The following is a 16,589-nucleotide window of genomic DNA, read 5'->3' as shown; positions in this document are numbered from 1 at the left end:
ATTTGCTAATGACACAGCTATTGTTGACAGATTTTCAGATGGCGAGAAGGCAAATAGGAGCGAGATATATCACCTAGATGAGTGGTGCTGCAGCAACAACCTTGCACTCAACATCGGGAAGACCAACGCACTAATTGTGGACTTCTGAATGGGTACGATGGGAGCACACACACACACACACACCAATCATCACTGATCGGTCAGCAGTGGAAAAAGTGAGCAACTTCCATGTTCCTCTGTGTCAACATCTCTGAGGATCTATCCGGTGCCCAACATATCGATGCAGTTACAAAGAATGTACGTCAGAGACTATATTTCATTAAGAGTTTGATGAGACTTGAGATGTGACCAAAGACTTGCAGAGTTCTATAGTTGTACCATAAGAACTGTTCTAACTGGCTGCACATCACTTGATATGGTGGGGTGGGGGAAGTGGAGAAGCTACTACACAGGATCGAAATTCTCCCAGGAAAGTTGAGAATTCAGTCAGATCCATCATGGGCAGTAGCCTCCGTAGCATCCAGGACATCGTCATGGAGCGATGCCTCAAAACAGTGGCGCCAATAATTAGGAATCTGCTTCAGCAAGGAGATGCCCTCTTCTTATTGGTATCACCAGGAAGGTGGTACAGGAGATTGAGGGCACACACTCAACGAGTCAGGAATTGCTTCCATCCCTCTGCCATCTGATTTCTGAATTGACATGGAACCCATGATCCTACTTCACCAAATTCATTTTTAAAAGCTCTGTAAGTAATTGCTGCTCAAGACAAATGAATGTAAAGAACATGAGCCACATCATCCCACAACAAGCTCCCATTGACAAGGCACGCTGATTTTTTTTTCTGCTTCCTTGTTTCCAGATGTTCTCCTAGTGAAATAGTTTGGTCTACAATATTCAGTGTAAGTATCCTGTCTTTGAAAAGGAACCATACGTTCGAACCTGGATGCAACATATTGATACAGCTAGAGAGAAGGGAAGTTAGCAGCTATATTTCATTCAGAGCTTGAGATTTGGTTTGCCACCCAAAACACTCAAAAACTTCTACAAATGTAATGTGGACAGCATTCTGACAGGCTGCATCACTGTCTGCTATTGGGGGAGGGGGGAGAAGGTGGGTCCACTGCACAGGACCAAAATCAGTTGCAGAAACTTGTAAAATTAGTCTGCTCTATCATAGGCACCCGCCTCCGCAGTATCCAATACATCTTCAATGGGCGGTACCCTAGGAAGGCAGCATCCATCATTAAGGAACCCCGTCACCCAGGATCTGTCCCTTTCACATTGTTGTCATCAGGAAGGAGGTACAGAAGTCTGAAGGCACACATTCAGTGATTCAGGAACAGCCTCTTCCCCTCTGCTATCCAATTTCTGAATGGCACTGAGCCATTTACACTACAAATTTCAACTGAACTATTTAATAGACAGACATATACTGACTGGAATTCAGTATTTTTTTTCTCTATATTTTTTGGAATGTACTGTAATGGGCATCATATATAAGTGTTTGGGTAAACAAGGTCTAATTGGGGATACTCAACATGGCTTTGCCCGTGGCAGATTACATCCAACGAATTTTACGGATGCTTTTGAAGCTGTTACCAAGAAGTTTGATGAAGGGAAAGCTGAATGTTGTCTGCATGATCTATGACAAAATACCCCATGGGAGGTTGGTCCAAAAGGGATATGTTATTTGGCATTCAGGATGAAGCAGTCAACTGGATTCAATGTTGGCTTAGTGAGAGAAGCCAGTATATAGTGTCACTTTCTAGTCCAATGCATCGGTGCTGGGTCTGTTGTTGTTTATCGTCTATATGAATGACTGAATAATAACGGGGCAAACAGAATCAAAAACTTGTGGATGACATCAAGATTAGGGGTAGAGTGGACAGTGCAGAAAGCGATCAAAGCTTGTAAGATGATCGAGATGATCTGGGAAAATGGGCTGAAAAATAACAAGTGGAGCTTAACATAGAAAATTTCAAGGTGCTGCACTTTGACAGGAAAGCCAGGCTAAAACATACACAGTGAATGTTAGGGGACTGACGTCACAAATATCACAAGTGACCTGACTTGGTCCAACCAAGCAGAGTCCACTGCCAAGGAGGCCCACCAGCGCCTTTACTTCCTGAGGAAACTAAAGAAATTTGGCCTGTCCCCTAAAACCCTCATGAATTTTTATAGATGCACTGTAGAAAGCATTCTTCTAGGGTGCATCACAGCCTGGTATGGAAGTTGCCCTGTCCAAGACCGGAAGAAGCTGCAGAAGATAGTGAACACAGCCCAGCACATCACACAAAGCAATCTTCCATCCTTGTACTCACTTTACACTGCACGCTGTCGGAGCAGTGCTGCCAGGATAAACAAGGACACGACCCACCCAGCCAACACACTTTTTGTCCCTCTTCCCTCCGGGAGAAGGCTCAGGAGCTTGAAGACTCATACAGCCAGATTTGGGAACAGCTTCTTTCCAACTGTGATAAGACTGCTGAACGGATCCTGACCCGGATCTGGGCCGTACCCTCCAAATATCCGGACCTGCCTCTCAGTTTTTTGCACTACCTTACTCTCCATTTTTCTATTTTCTATTTATGATTTATAATTTAAATTTTTAATATTTACTATCGATTTGTAATCCAGGGAGCGGGAATCGCAGAATCAAATATCGCTACGATGATTGTACGTTCTGGTATCAATTGTTTGGCGACAATAAGGTAGAAAGTATATTACTGGAGAAGGTTATCAAGATTTGTGCCAGAAGAATCAAATTGTTTGTGATGTACCCCAGGTAACTCTGGATGCAGTGAAGCCCCTTCAAGGTGCAACAAACCTGGTTACTGATCATATACAGACTCAACTACGAAGGAAACACATAAGACTGAGATTTGTGCCACATGGTCTACATGATTAATAACCATGATTGGCACAAATTTATTACAACTTGATCCCTATCAGGTACCAAACTGGGTATCAGGAGGGCAGACAGAAGAATGGCTTGAAGACAAGGTACCCTTATGTCACATTACATGTCTCTGGGTACAGATGGTGATTGTAAAGGCAGGTTTTATGTTGCTGCAAAGTTCCACATTCCTCAATGGGAATAATGTAACCTGCCCTTTGAAAGGGATTCACATTGTCGTCAAGTGTCAGGAAAACACTTGTAGATTCACTACTAATGAGAATTGTTTATCGTCTATTCTGCCCGTGAATAATCAAGTCTTTCTTGCTATATCCATTGGTGGAACAGTCATATTACATATCAACAGCAGGCACGAGTCTTCCAAGGACTGGAAAACAGTGTCCTCTGAAGTAAATTTTACCTCTATCTGTATATAATGTGATCATAGCACACCTGCTGGGTGTCCACGGATAGTCAATAGAATGAGTGGAGGATAATGATCCTAAGATTAACATCCTTGGATCAAGATGAGGGCGATGTTGGCCAGACGGAACTACAAGAGAAAACCCTACATCAGACTACTTTTTGATGATTACAACAAATATACACTCAATTCTAATCTAAAAGCTCCAAAAACCTGAGCCCCTGTTCCTCTCCCTGAAACTGGATTGTTAACTTCCTCACCAGGAGACCACAGTGTGTGGATCAGAAATAGCTTCTCTTCCTTCCTGACAGTCAACACTGGTGCACCTCAAGGATACGCGCTTAGCCCACAGCTTCACTCTCACTCCACCCATGACTGTGTGGCTAGGCACAGCTCAAAGGACAACCAGAAGTTTGCCAATGACACAACTATTGCTGGTAGAATTCCAGATGGTGATAAGGTGGTGTACAGCTGTGAGATAGATCAGCTGGGTTCCGGTGAGGTCATCGTCCAGAATGGCAGCTTAAATCAGTAGCTCCTCCAGAAAAACGCATATTTTGCCCCATTAATCCATCAAATATAAGATCATTCAAAAATATCTGAATTGATGGGGGGGGGTGTAAGAATGGGGAAAAAGAAAGGAGATTTCAAAAAAGCATCACTGTGGAGCCTATGGAAGAGAGACGTACAACGAGTGGCTCTCCTACACGGGTACGTGGCGGCAAAGCTGACGATGGGCCTTGTTCAGGCGAAGTGGTAAATATGATAAAGATTCTGGAAGAGTTAAGGGAAGTCCAAAACGACATAAAACAACAACTAAATAATATAAAGTCAGAGCTCGTCAACATCCATCAGAAAATAGCGGTGGCAGAGACACGAATTGACAAGGTGGAAGATCGCGTGCAAAACGTGGTACAGATACTAAGTAACATGATAGAAATATTAAATCAACAGGAAAGTAAATTGCTTGACCAGGAGGGAAGATCGCGACGGAAAAATAGTAGGATTTATAATGTTCCCGAAGGAGCAGAGTGCTTGTCAATGATGGAGTTTGCAGAAAAGGTGCTGCTGGAAGCGCTGGAGATTCCCCCGACTATGGAGATTGAAATTAAGAGGGCGCATCGTGTGCTCATCCCGAGGCCTTCCAGAGACAGAGAAAGTAAGTCGCGGTCAACAGTACTTAGATTCCTTCGATTCAAGAGCAAGGTGGAGATTCTACGAAAGGCCTGGGGAAAGAAGAGCTTATTTTGGAAAGGGAATTTAATATATTTTGATCAAGATTAGTCCCCAGTGGTCCTACAGAAACAGAAGGAATATTCCAAAGTGAAACAAATATTAAAGCAAGAAAAGATTAAATTCCAAACCATGTACCCTGCTAAACTGAGGGTGTTTTATGAAGAAGGGATACAGCTATATCAGACGGTGGAAGAAGCGACTACAGACATGAACAACAGAGGGTTGCTCGTTAGCGTGGTCAGACCGAGGGAAAGCCTGGCTGAGCAGTTATCCCGATCTGCATGGGAAATAGTAAGAGTATCGAGAAAGCAGGGGACGGGAGGAGGACGAGGGAAGGATATTAGGAAGAGACTGTGAGTTCTCTGAGGGCAGCCCTCACCTCCTCCAGAAGAGCCATAAGGTTTGGCTAACTTTAAAAGTACTGATAAACTAAACGGAAGCAAAAATAGACGGTGATATACCTATCTCGAGAAATACGTATTATAATGTGGTTTTTATATTACTTTTTTTTTATTCATTCATTCACTCCTTTTTCCCCACCTAAATGAGAATATATACGTGGGAGGAATACACAGGGAAATGGACATAAATTGTTTTACTTACTTTTATAGGTACTGCAGTGGGGGCCCTCAACTCACAGGTAGGAGGGTCTATCCCCCACGGCTAGAAGTTTCTTCTAGCACAACACTGGGTTGTGCTAGAGACCCCAGCCTTGGAATCACACCTTCGTTACCTTTTTTTATTATTTGCATTTCTTGGCTCTTATTTGTTCAGGGAGTAGATCGATTAAGTTATATTCTACAAATTTCAATGATATACTAACAGATAAATACACATGGCTAAGGACAAAGTAAAATTCATTTCTTTTAATGTCAATGCGCTGTTAAATTCAATCAAACGCAGTAAAATTCTATCAAAAATGAAAAAAAAGAGCAAGCCCAGGTAGTATATTCACAGGAAACTCATTTAAGTGATAATGAGCATGGAAAAGTAAAAGAATGGGCTTCACTAATTTGTTTTTTCTGCTCATATAAATCAGGGCATAGAAGAGGAGTTGCTATTCTCATCTCAAGCAAGCTAAATCTTGAAAAAGCATTCAAAATGGGAGATAAGGAGTGCAGATATATTCTGGTAAGGGGGAATATAGACAGAAATCCAGTTACTTTATTAAACACATATGTGTCTCCAGGAAGTGATATTAGTTTCTTTCAGGAAATTATTAATATTATGGTAACAGAAACAGAAAGTCTCTTGATATGTGGGGGAGATTTAAATTTACAATTACAACCAAAGTTAGACTCTTCCAATAGAAAAACTTATGAAACAAAGTCCTAACATAAGAAAGTTAACACTTTTTTTGAAGATGTTGGTCTAATTGACATATGGAGGGACCTTTTCCCGAACAGAAGGTATTACACTCATTATTCTGCCCCCCATTCAGTATATACAAGAATAGACTATTTCATAACATTTGGAAAAGGTAAAGACAAAATAATCACCTGTGGAATTGGGACAATAGATGTAAGTGACCATGCACCCATATATATTTATCTGTTGATTTTGATCTACAACCAAAGAATACAATTTGGAAACTAAATTCAAGTCTACTCAATGATCCCTATTTTAAGGAACAAATTAAAAAAAGACATTGGTGTTTACTTAGAATTCAATGATAATGGAGAGGTTTCACTTCCCATTCTATGGGATACTCTGAAGGCTGTCTTAAGAGGGAAAATTATAGCAATATCTTCATATAAGAAAAAAATAAGGAATAAAACATTGGAGGAATTACAAAATAAGCTGAAGGAACTAGAAGAAAAACACAAATTGAGTTTGGCACAGGACACACTAGAGGAAATTTAAAAAGTTAGGAATGAAATTAATAGTCTGGCTACACAAGAAATTAGAAAAAAAATAATGTTTCTGAAACAAAGACACTATGAAAGTGAACCTAAATCTATGAAAATACTGGCATGGAAACTGAAAAAAAAGAGAACAGAAAATACAATTCATAGAATTAGGGATCCAAGAACAAAAGTGATAAGAAAATAAGGTAAGTGAAATTAAAGAAGCTTTTGAAATGTTTTACAAAACTCTATATTCCAAAGTTCCAGGGGGAAGCATAACCCAAATTGACAACTTCTTGAGTTCTTTAGAGTTACCCACTTTAAGCAAAGAACAAAATAGAATGACGACTACTGACATAACTGAAGCTGAACTAAAAACTGCAATTAGTAGGGTTAAACTAAGCAAGTCACCAGGATCAGATGGATATACGGCAGAGTGGTATAAAGAACTTAGAGATGTGTTAATTCCTGTTTTACTCCCCACACTGAACTGGGCTCTAAGAAAGGTGCAAATGCCACCCAGCAGGAAGGAGGAGGTAATCTCAGCTGTACCGAAAGAAGGCAAGGATAAAATGGAATGTGAGTCATTTAGACCAATATCTGTTCTTAATGTGGATTATAGAATATTTACCTCCATCATGGCCAAACGATTAGAATAGTTTCTACGCACACTGATACATAATGATCAGACGGGTTTCATACAACAACGCCAATCACAAGACAATATACAAAGGACACTTCACAACATTATGGATCATATGAAAAATGAAATTTAAGCAATTGTGATAAGTGTGTATGCTGAAAAGACATTTGATTCAGTTAATTGGAATTTTCTTTACAGAGATTTACATAGATTTGGTCAACATGACACAATTATTAAAACTATACAGGCACGATATGACAATCCTACTGCTAGGATTAAAATCAATGGATATTTACCTAATAGTTTTACGTTAGAAAGGGGCACGAGGCAGGGTTGTGCATGGTCACAGCTACTCTTTGCATTATATCTGGAACCATTAGCTCAACACATTAGACAAAATGAAGATATTAGGGGAATTACTATTAAAGGGACAGAGCGTAAATCGGCCTGTTACACGGATGACATTTTGATCTATCTACGTCAACCAACATACTCTTCACCTAAATTGATGCATTCCTATGAACAATATGGCCAATTATCAGGATACGAGAGCAACGTAGATAAAATCCAACTACTTTCATATAACTATAGCCCACCAAGAGAAATTGAAAGTAGATATCCTTAGGCATGGCAAACAGAGTCCATCAAATATTTGGGCATCGTTATGCCAAAAGATTTGGCAAAGTTATCAGAATGCAATTATCAGCCTATATATAAAAAAATTAAGGAAGATATAACAAGATGGAACCTAATTCCTTTCCTTGGTCTCAGTTCAAGGATTGAATCTATTAAAATGAATATACTGCCCAGACGACTATATCTCTTTCAGACCCTACCAATAGAGATTAACCAAAATCAATTCAATGAATGGAACAAGATGCTATCAAGATATATATGGCAAGGTAAAAGGCCTAGAGTTTGTCGCAGAACTTTGCAATTAGCCAAAGAAAAGGGGGGATGGGGCCTACCTTGTCTTGACGTTATTATTTTGCAGCACAGTTGAGAGCTGTGATATGCTGGTACAACCCATCATATAACGCTCAATGGAAAAACATTGAGGATAGAATACTTTCCATCCCCATACAGGCAATTTTGGCTGATAACAACCTACAAAGTTACATAAATATTATTGATAACCCATGGGTGAAATGGACTCTTAAAATATGGAAAACTATTATAAAAGAATATAAACTAGAGAGAGAAACATGGCAATTCTTAAATGGTGTGCATATGACTCAGATTTTACGCGAAATAAACTGAATGCTAGATTTAAGGACTAGACAGCTAAAGAAATAACAGCTATTTGCAATATAATGAAAGAAGGAACACTGTTCAGTTTTGAAATGGTCAAACAGAAACACTTATTAGAAAAACAAGACTTTTATCGGTATTTACAGATGCGACAGTATTTTAATAGGACGGTTAAAAATGTAACCAACGCAAGTACATGTCTGATAGAGCTATTTAGAAAAGCACACAATTCAGACAATGGTAGTAGAATCATTTCAAGCATGTCTAAGGGTTTGTCAAATCTTAAAACACATTTGACTTCATACATTAAAACAAAATGGGAGAAAGAAGGAGGGATAATAATATGAGGAAGAATGGACACTAAAATGGAGGTATCAATGGAAGTGTACCAATACTGGCTGGTTACTTGATTTTATTTACTGTTTATTTATTTTATTTGTTGTTTTAGAGCATTGAGTATGAGAGTCGCAAACTCATTTTCGCTGTATTTGTGCATGACAAGTTGTACTATGAAATGACAATAAAGATATTTCATTTCATTTCACAGAAACGGAGGGAGTTCGGGTGGAAAAAACTTGATAAGATATTTTATTACACCCTCTCAGAAATTCCATTATGATAGTAACCTCCCTGTTTGCTGGAGAAATTGTGGAAATCAAAATGCAAACCAATATCATATCTTCTGGGAATGTCCCGTTATCAAATACTATTGGAGTGGGATGCATAATGCCCTACAAGACATCTTTAAATGTGAAGTAACCTTAGAGAGTAAGGCCATATATTTTGGGTATATACCTCAAGAATGGTTGAAATGAGATAAATATTTAATGAATGTACTGCTGGTGGCTGGTAAAAAGACCCTTACCAGGAAGTGGTTGTCACAGGAGATCCCAGCTTTAGATGTATGGATGGAAATTACAATGGGCATTTACAAAATAGAGAAGATAACAGCATCTGTTAATCATAAATTGGAACAATTTGATTCATACGGAGAAAAATGGTTTAACTAAATAACACCTCATAGGCCTGATTTTATTCTCGCAAGTCAATGAATATGTTGTTAAAAAAAAGATCACTCCCTACTCTGTACATAATTTTCTTATTTCGATTGTTCTTTCTTTCCTTTCGTGTCTATAAGTGTATACCTCATAAATATTATGTGGAGATTTGTAACAAATATGATTATTTGATATATATATATATACAGTATCTGAAATAGATTTTATGTAAATGTTTCTTTGATGGTGAACTTCAATAAAAAAATAAATTACAAAAAAGAGAGAGATCAGCTGATTGAACGGTACCAAAACAACAACCTTGCACTCAAATCGGTAAGACCAAAGAATTGATTGTGGATTTCAGGAAGGGGAGGTAGAGGGAAGAGCAGTGGAAGGGTGAGCGAGCAGCTTCAAGTTTCAGTTTGTCAACATCTTTGAAGATCTGCGCTGGGCCTAACATATGGATACAATTACAAATAGCATGACAGCCGCTATATTTCATCAGGAGGTTTATGCGATCCTGGACGTTACCAGACTCTAGAAAATGTTAACGGATGTAACACAAAACAACAAGTTTCACAACATATGCCAGTGCTATTCAGTGCTGATTCAGTGCTCGGGACCGTTTTATGGGAGGGTCTAAGACCAGAGGTCACAGCCTCAGAATGGAGGGACGTCCTTTCAGTGCGGAGATGAGGATGAATGTCGTTACCCAGAGACGATGAATCTGTGGAATGCTTTGCCACAGGCAGCTGTGGAGGCCAAGGCTTAATGTGTATTTAAGGCAGAGTTTGATAGATTCTTGATTAGTCTGGGCATGAAGTGATATAGGGAGAAGGAAAATTAGATCAGCCACGATATAATGGCGGAGCAGACTCAATGGGCCAAATAGCCTAATTCTGGTCCTCTGTCTTCTGGGGTAGATCTGCGGTGGCTTGTTTGCAGGATGTTCAGGGACGGTTAAGTCCTGTGGGGCCCTGGTCAACTTTTTAAATTACAATAAGATTGGGAGGTGGGATCTGGCTCCTGTTAACCTCCCATTACAGTGGGCGGCGGTAACACTATAACGAGGAAGAATCAGGAATCACAGGCTGTACAAAACGTGAGTGTGTGTCAGATCTGTATCTGATTGCCTTGCCTGAACGGGCCGACAAGGCAGGAACTCATACAAGTGGCGCTGCGTCCGGAAAATACAATTTCTCCGTTTTAAAGTGCTCTTTCCGTTCGGTGAATTGAACTGGGGACACCGCCGAATATCAGACCAGCAACACTCCGCGACAGGCGCAAATACTCACCGGTGAGCCGGGAGCCTCTCTCGACGGGCGAAAACTTTCCCCAAACTCCGGACCGAGGTAACACCGAATGCGGAAGGACGGAAGGAAACGGCCGCCCACTGGCGGCATGCGCATGCGCAGCATGATATCCGCGACTGTTTGCTTCTCGGCGCAACAGAGCTGCAGTAGGTGCCGTCTCACTGGCTCTTCACTGAACCCTGGAGCACCGATTGTTATTGCTATTAATTAATCATTGCCCGATGTCAGTCATCGAAAAGTCACGAATCATGTAGGGGTCCTTTTATGACAAACAATAAAGGATATCAGCACCGATCCCTGCAGAATTCCACCAGTCAGAGAGGCAAACATCTGCTGCCACTATTTGCCTTCCTCCGCTATGCCAATGTCTACTCCCATTTACTACCCCACCTTGAATGGCAAGAGAATAAAATTTATTGGTGAACACCCTATGTGGTACCTTGTCAACTGCCTTGCTAAAGTCCATGTAGAAAATATCCAGTGCCTTGCCTTCATCAACTTTCCTAGTAACATTCCTTGTAAGTTCTTTGAAAAACTCAATATATTGTCTGGAACACACAAAGTCATGTTGGATATTCCTAATCAGTCCTATTTATTTAAGTACTCCTATATCCCGTCCTTCCAATGTCTTCCCATGTCTGATATCAAGTGCACTGGCCTATAATTTCCTGGTTCAATTTTGGAGCCTTTTTCAAACAGTGGAATGAAATTAGGTATCCTCCAATCCTCTGGTACCTGTCCTGTCTTTGAGCATAATATAAACATATCGGCTACATCCCTGCAATTTTGCTTCTATCAGGGTCCGAGGGCTGAACTTCTCAGTCGCTGGGGATTTATACACTCGAATTTGCCCAATATGCCAAACATCCATGGCCTCACTTCTATAGATTATTTTCCCGAGTGAACACAGAAACAAAAATCCACTTAAGAACTCCTCCATCTTTGTTGGCTCCATGCATATATTACCATTCTGATCATCCAGATGTTCGATTGTGTCCCCTGCAATCCTTTTGCTTTTAAAATATCCGTATAATCCCTCACCTTGTCTGCTAGGACAACCTTAGGCCACCCTATAGCCTGCATGGTTTCTTTCCTCAATGTTATCTTGCATTTCCTCAACTCCAGAAGTACCTCATTTTTTTCCTACCTGCCTACACCTGTTATGCACCTATTTTTTTTTTCTATACCAGGACCTCAATATCTCTTGAAAAACTGGCATATTTATCTTTTATTTGGACAGGCACATTGAAGTCAACAAATTTTATCTTTCAATGTCTCCCACTTACCAAGTACTCATTTGCCACAATATAGCCAACTGCACTAGTCAGATCCTTTTTGAGGCCATCAGAATAGGTCTTTGCCCAATTTAGAATCTCACCCCACGGAACAGAGCTATTGTTCTCCACACTTCCTTTCAATCTGATGACATTGGGGTCACCAGAAGCAAAGAGCTTCCCGACACGGACTTCTGTTACGTGTGTCCTAGCTCAGTCCCTAATGGGAGATTGAGTATCACACTTGAGTGTTTGGGACTTCAATGTACTGACTAACGAAACTTCCCTGAAGACATTTGTCAAATAAATGAGTACATCTACTCAATATATGGTATGAGAGTTCCAGTCCGTGTATGGAAGGTTAAAATCAAATTATAACAAATTATGTTTCTTGCAATATTCTCTGACATCTACTGATTTGTTCCTCTAAATCCCACAGACTCTTGAGTGTTCTATAAGATTGACTCATTAACATGTTCAAACAATTTTCATTTCTCCAGTCTACCCATAAAGCCTCACTAGATGAGTTCTGTTATCTGTCCCTCCTGCACACCGTGACATTTTCCCTGAGTAGTGAAGCCATCTCTAGCCCTTTAATCCCTCACACTCTGTTGAATGTAAAACAATGGAACCCCAGAAAATCAAGCTGCCAGGGAAAATCGACTCTGCAGGCCAGTCTCAATAATGGTGACAATATCATAATTCCATGTGTTGATCCATGATCCAAGCTCATCTGCCTTTCCTTCAATACTTGTTGCATTGAAATATACACAGCTCAGGACATTAATCACAACATGGTTAACCTTCGATTCCTGACTCTGTCTGAGGTCTTAACAACATCTATTTGAGAAACTTGGATAGGTAAATGGATGGGAGGGGATGGAGGACAGGTCAATAAGCTCGACGGATTAACAGTTCGACAGGGAGACCAGGACCCATGCAGAGTGAAACTCCTGGTGTGTGAAAGGGAGAATAGGAATCATTCGCAGTAAAGCAGCCGGTGTGGGATATGGAGACCAGGAATGGTGCACGATAAGATTCAAAGACCGGGAATTGTTTGCGGAAAAATCCCCGTGTGGGAGTTGAGACCGGGACCACCGCTCTTCACCCTGCTCTCTTCTCCCTGATTCTCCCTCACCCCTCCCAACTCACCTCACTCATCACCCGTAGACTTTGCCATCCATTCTCATCATCCCCCCAGTACTCACCTTCCTACCCCTCCGCACCCACACCTTCACTTTTTCTGCCTCGATCCCGTCTCCTTCATTGCTCTGTCATTGATGTCATTCTCACTCGCCCGTCTTTCCTCGCCGCCCAACTCAGTCACCTTTCCTCCTCACTGTACAGCCCACCACCCATCTCACTCATCCCTCTCTCCTTGTCAACCTAGTCACACCCTTCCTTACTCCCTGCCCCTCACTCACACATTCCTCCTCGACGCCTGCTGTGCACCCTCCTTAGACATCCCACTCACTCACCACTTCCTTGAGACCATTTATTCCAACTTCCCCTCCTACTCTCCCTAACCCTATCTCCTGCTCCCTGTCACTCCCTCACTCTCCCCACTATTTACTCCTTCTGCGCTCTCGCTCAACTCTCTCTGCCTCTTTCCTTCATCCTCTCCCCCATTCCACTCCCCTCTCTCTACGCCTCCCATTACCCTCTCACTATCCATCCATCCCTCTCACTCACTTTTTCTCAGCCTCTCAGTCACTCTCCCCACTCTCCCTTTTTGTTCCTCTCTCTCTGCCCCTCCATTCCCTCTCCATACCTCTCCCCCTCTCCATCCCCTCGCCCCTCTCCATCCCCTCGCCCCTCTTTATAGACCTCTCTCACCCTGCTTTCCTCTCCCCACTTCACTCCCCCTCTTTGACCCTCTCCCCCTTCTTTCCCTCCATATGTATCACTCTTACTCCCCCTCTCTCTGTTCCTCCCTCCCCCTCACTTGCCTCTCCCCTCATTCCCCATCTCTCACTCCCCCGTCTCCCCCTCTCTCTCCTTCCCCCACACAATTTCAACTTCCCCCCTCCACCTTTCACACACTCACCCTGCCCTTCCCCTCCCCCTGATCACCCCATCACTCTCCTCCTTACTGTGTGAATCATTCAACTTTTCATATTTATCAAAAGCTCCTGTGAAAAGAAAGGGCAGGGGTGAAAAGGCACGAGAACATCAGATGGCCAGGGAGGTGATAAATTTGGTCAAGAAGGAAAAGGAAAGCTATATAAAGCTTCAGAGTTAGGATCAAACAAAACACATGAGGAGTATAAAGACACCAGAAAATAACTAAAAAAGGGAATTATGAAAGCCAAGAGGGGTCATGAAAAATTCTTGGCAAGTTGGATTAAGGTGAATCCTAAGGCAGTCAATACATTTATCAATAGCAGGAGGATAACTAGGGAGGGAAACGTAATGCATTCTCTTCAGTAATCAGCTCGAATCACATTAGGCTGCCACCATCCCCAGCATTCAGAAAACTGCAAGTTGTATTATATCAAAGAACACCTCACAAATACGTTCTTTGGAAAGGATCTCTAGTTTGGTAGAGTACAATACGTCACAATGCAAACTCATCGGCTCATCACAAAGCTTTGGATTACTTTAACAATACGAATACCTACATCAGAAAGCTGTTTCTCAACTGGAGCTCAGCATTTGACGCAATTATTCCTACAGTTCTGAACAAAAATCGCAACCCCATGGGACTTTCTACCTCCCTCTGCAACTGGATCCTCCATTTCCTCACTGGAAAACCACAATCTGTGCGGGTCGGAAATAATGCCTGCACATCGCTGACAATCAATACTGGTGCACCTCAAGGATATGTGCTTCGCCCACTGCACTACTCTTTCTGCATCCATGGCTATGCAGCTAGGCACTGCTCCAATGCCAGTGACAAATTTGCTAATGACTCTGCCATCGTTGGCAGATTTTCAGATGGCGAGAAGGCAAACAGGAGCGAGATATATCACCTAGATGAGTGGTGCTGCAGCAACAACCTTGCACTCAATGTCGGGAAGACCAACACACTAATTGTGCACTTCTGAATGAGTAAGATGAGGGCACACACACACCAATCATCACTGATCGGTCAGCAGTGGAAAAAGTGAGCAACTTCATGTTCCAGTGTGTCAACATCTCTGAGGATCTATCCAGGGCCCAACACATCAATGCAGTTACAAAGAATGAACGGCAGAGACTATATTTCATTAAAAGTTTGATGAGACTTGAGATGTGACCAAAGACTTGCAGAGTTCTATAGTTGTACCATAAGAATTGTTCTAACTGGCTGCACATCACTTGATATGGTGGGGTGGGGGAAGTGGAGAAGCTACTACACAGGATCGAAATTCTCCCAGGAAAGTTGAGAATTCAGTCAGATCCATCATGGGCAGTAGCCTCCGTAGCATCCAGGACATCGTCATGGAGCGATGCCTCAAAACCGTGGCACCAATAATTAGGAATCTGCTTCACCAAGGAGATGCCCTCTTCTTATTGGTATCACCAGGAAGGTGGTACAGGAGATTGAGGGCACACACTCAACGAGTCAGGAATTGCTTCCATCCCTCTGCCATCTGATTTCTGAATTGACATGGAACCCATGATCCTACTTCACCAAATTCATTTTTGCAATATTTATTTAATTTAACTTTTAGTGACAGATACTTACTGTAATACAGTTTTTTTTATATTATTATATATTGCATTGTACTGCTGCCGCAATGCCAACAATGTTCATGACCTATGCCTGCGATATGACATCCAGATCTGATGACTCTCAGGGATTAATTCCGATTGGCCCATCGGGCTGAAGATCCAGTTCCTGTGTTCTTCTCTGTTCCCCAATAACAAACTGTGCAGATAGACGGACAAAGATGACATTCCCCATCCCTGGGACCCAGTCACAGCCACCGTGGGGCAGTAATGCCACTGCTCAGTTCGTTGGAGATGGGAAACCATCTTTCTCATTTCACTTTCCACAGAGCCGGACTCTGGGCCTTGCCGATTTGGGGCTGTGTTCATAGGGATATCCGAGGCTTTTTGAAGCAGACTCGCTCCACTGCCCTGAGAGGACACTTACAGTGTGGAAGGTGCTACAGCACCCTGGTGACATCAGACCTTAGACTCCAGACACTGGGCAATAGGCAACAGCACATCTACACAATTTCATATTTCAAACCTTTCACGGTTAGTTTCTCCCCAGAGCAGTGAAAGTATAATGTGCAAGAATGATGTTGGTCAGTTATCAGACTGAAACAACATGACACTTGCTGCTCTGGGAGAAAGAACAGTTAATTTACTGAATTAAAAATATACAGTTTAGTACAATTTAGCAAGACATTTGGCAAAGTCCCACATGGGAGACTTTGGTCAAGAAGGTTCAGGGGTTTGGCATTCTGGCATTCAGGATGAGGTGGTAAATTGGCTTCGACATTGGTTTCGCGGGAGAAGCCAGTAAGCGGTGGAAGATGGTTTGACTCCCTGACTGGAGGCCAGTGACTTGTGGGGTGCAGCGGGGTTCGGTGCTGGGTTCATTGTTGCTTATCATCTCTGTCAACGATCTGGATGATTTACTGCAATGTTTGGTTTTGGCTCAACAGTCGGTTATTTGCCTTAGTCCGTACTCATTAAATTAGTTTACAGTAACTCTGTAGTCAGAGCTTTTCTTGTGAACATACCAGGCAGAAATTGGCCGCTCAGCCC

The 16,589-nt window shown here is 41.9% G+C and overlaps 1 protein-coding gene across 2 annotated transcripts in view; it reads right to left on the bottom strand.

Moving 5' to 3' along the window:
* LOC140206833 (NACHT, LRR and PYD domains-containing protein 3-like) overlaps window positions 1-16,589 on the bottom strand; it is a 63,253-nt gene that overhangs the window by 44,503 nt on the left and 2,161 nt on the right. The window contains exon 1 of one of the 2 annotated variants that reach the window (XM_072275074.1): window positions 10,594-10,677. The exons of the other annotated variant lie outside the window; for it this stretch is intronic. The gene's annotated coding sequence lies outside the window, so the exon portion shown is untranslated. Of the gene's footprint in view, window positions 1-10,593; window positions 10,678-16,589 lie in introns of those variants that run through there. 2 annotated transcript variants of the gene reach the window in all.

The sequence above is a fragment of the Mobula birostris genome, chromosome 13, assembly GCF_030028105.1.
Source record: "Mobula birostris isolate sMobBir1 chromosome 13, sMobBir1.hap1, whole genome shotgun sequence".
Classification (NCBI taxonomy): Eukaryota; Metazoa; Chordata; class Chondrichthyes; order Myliobatiformes; family Myliobatidae; genus Mobula; species Mobula birostris.
Note: the sequence above shows the minus strand (reverse complement) of the source record. Positions and strands in the feature narration are given on the sequence as shown.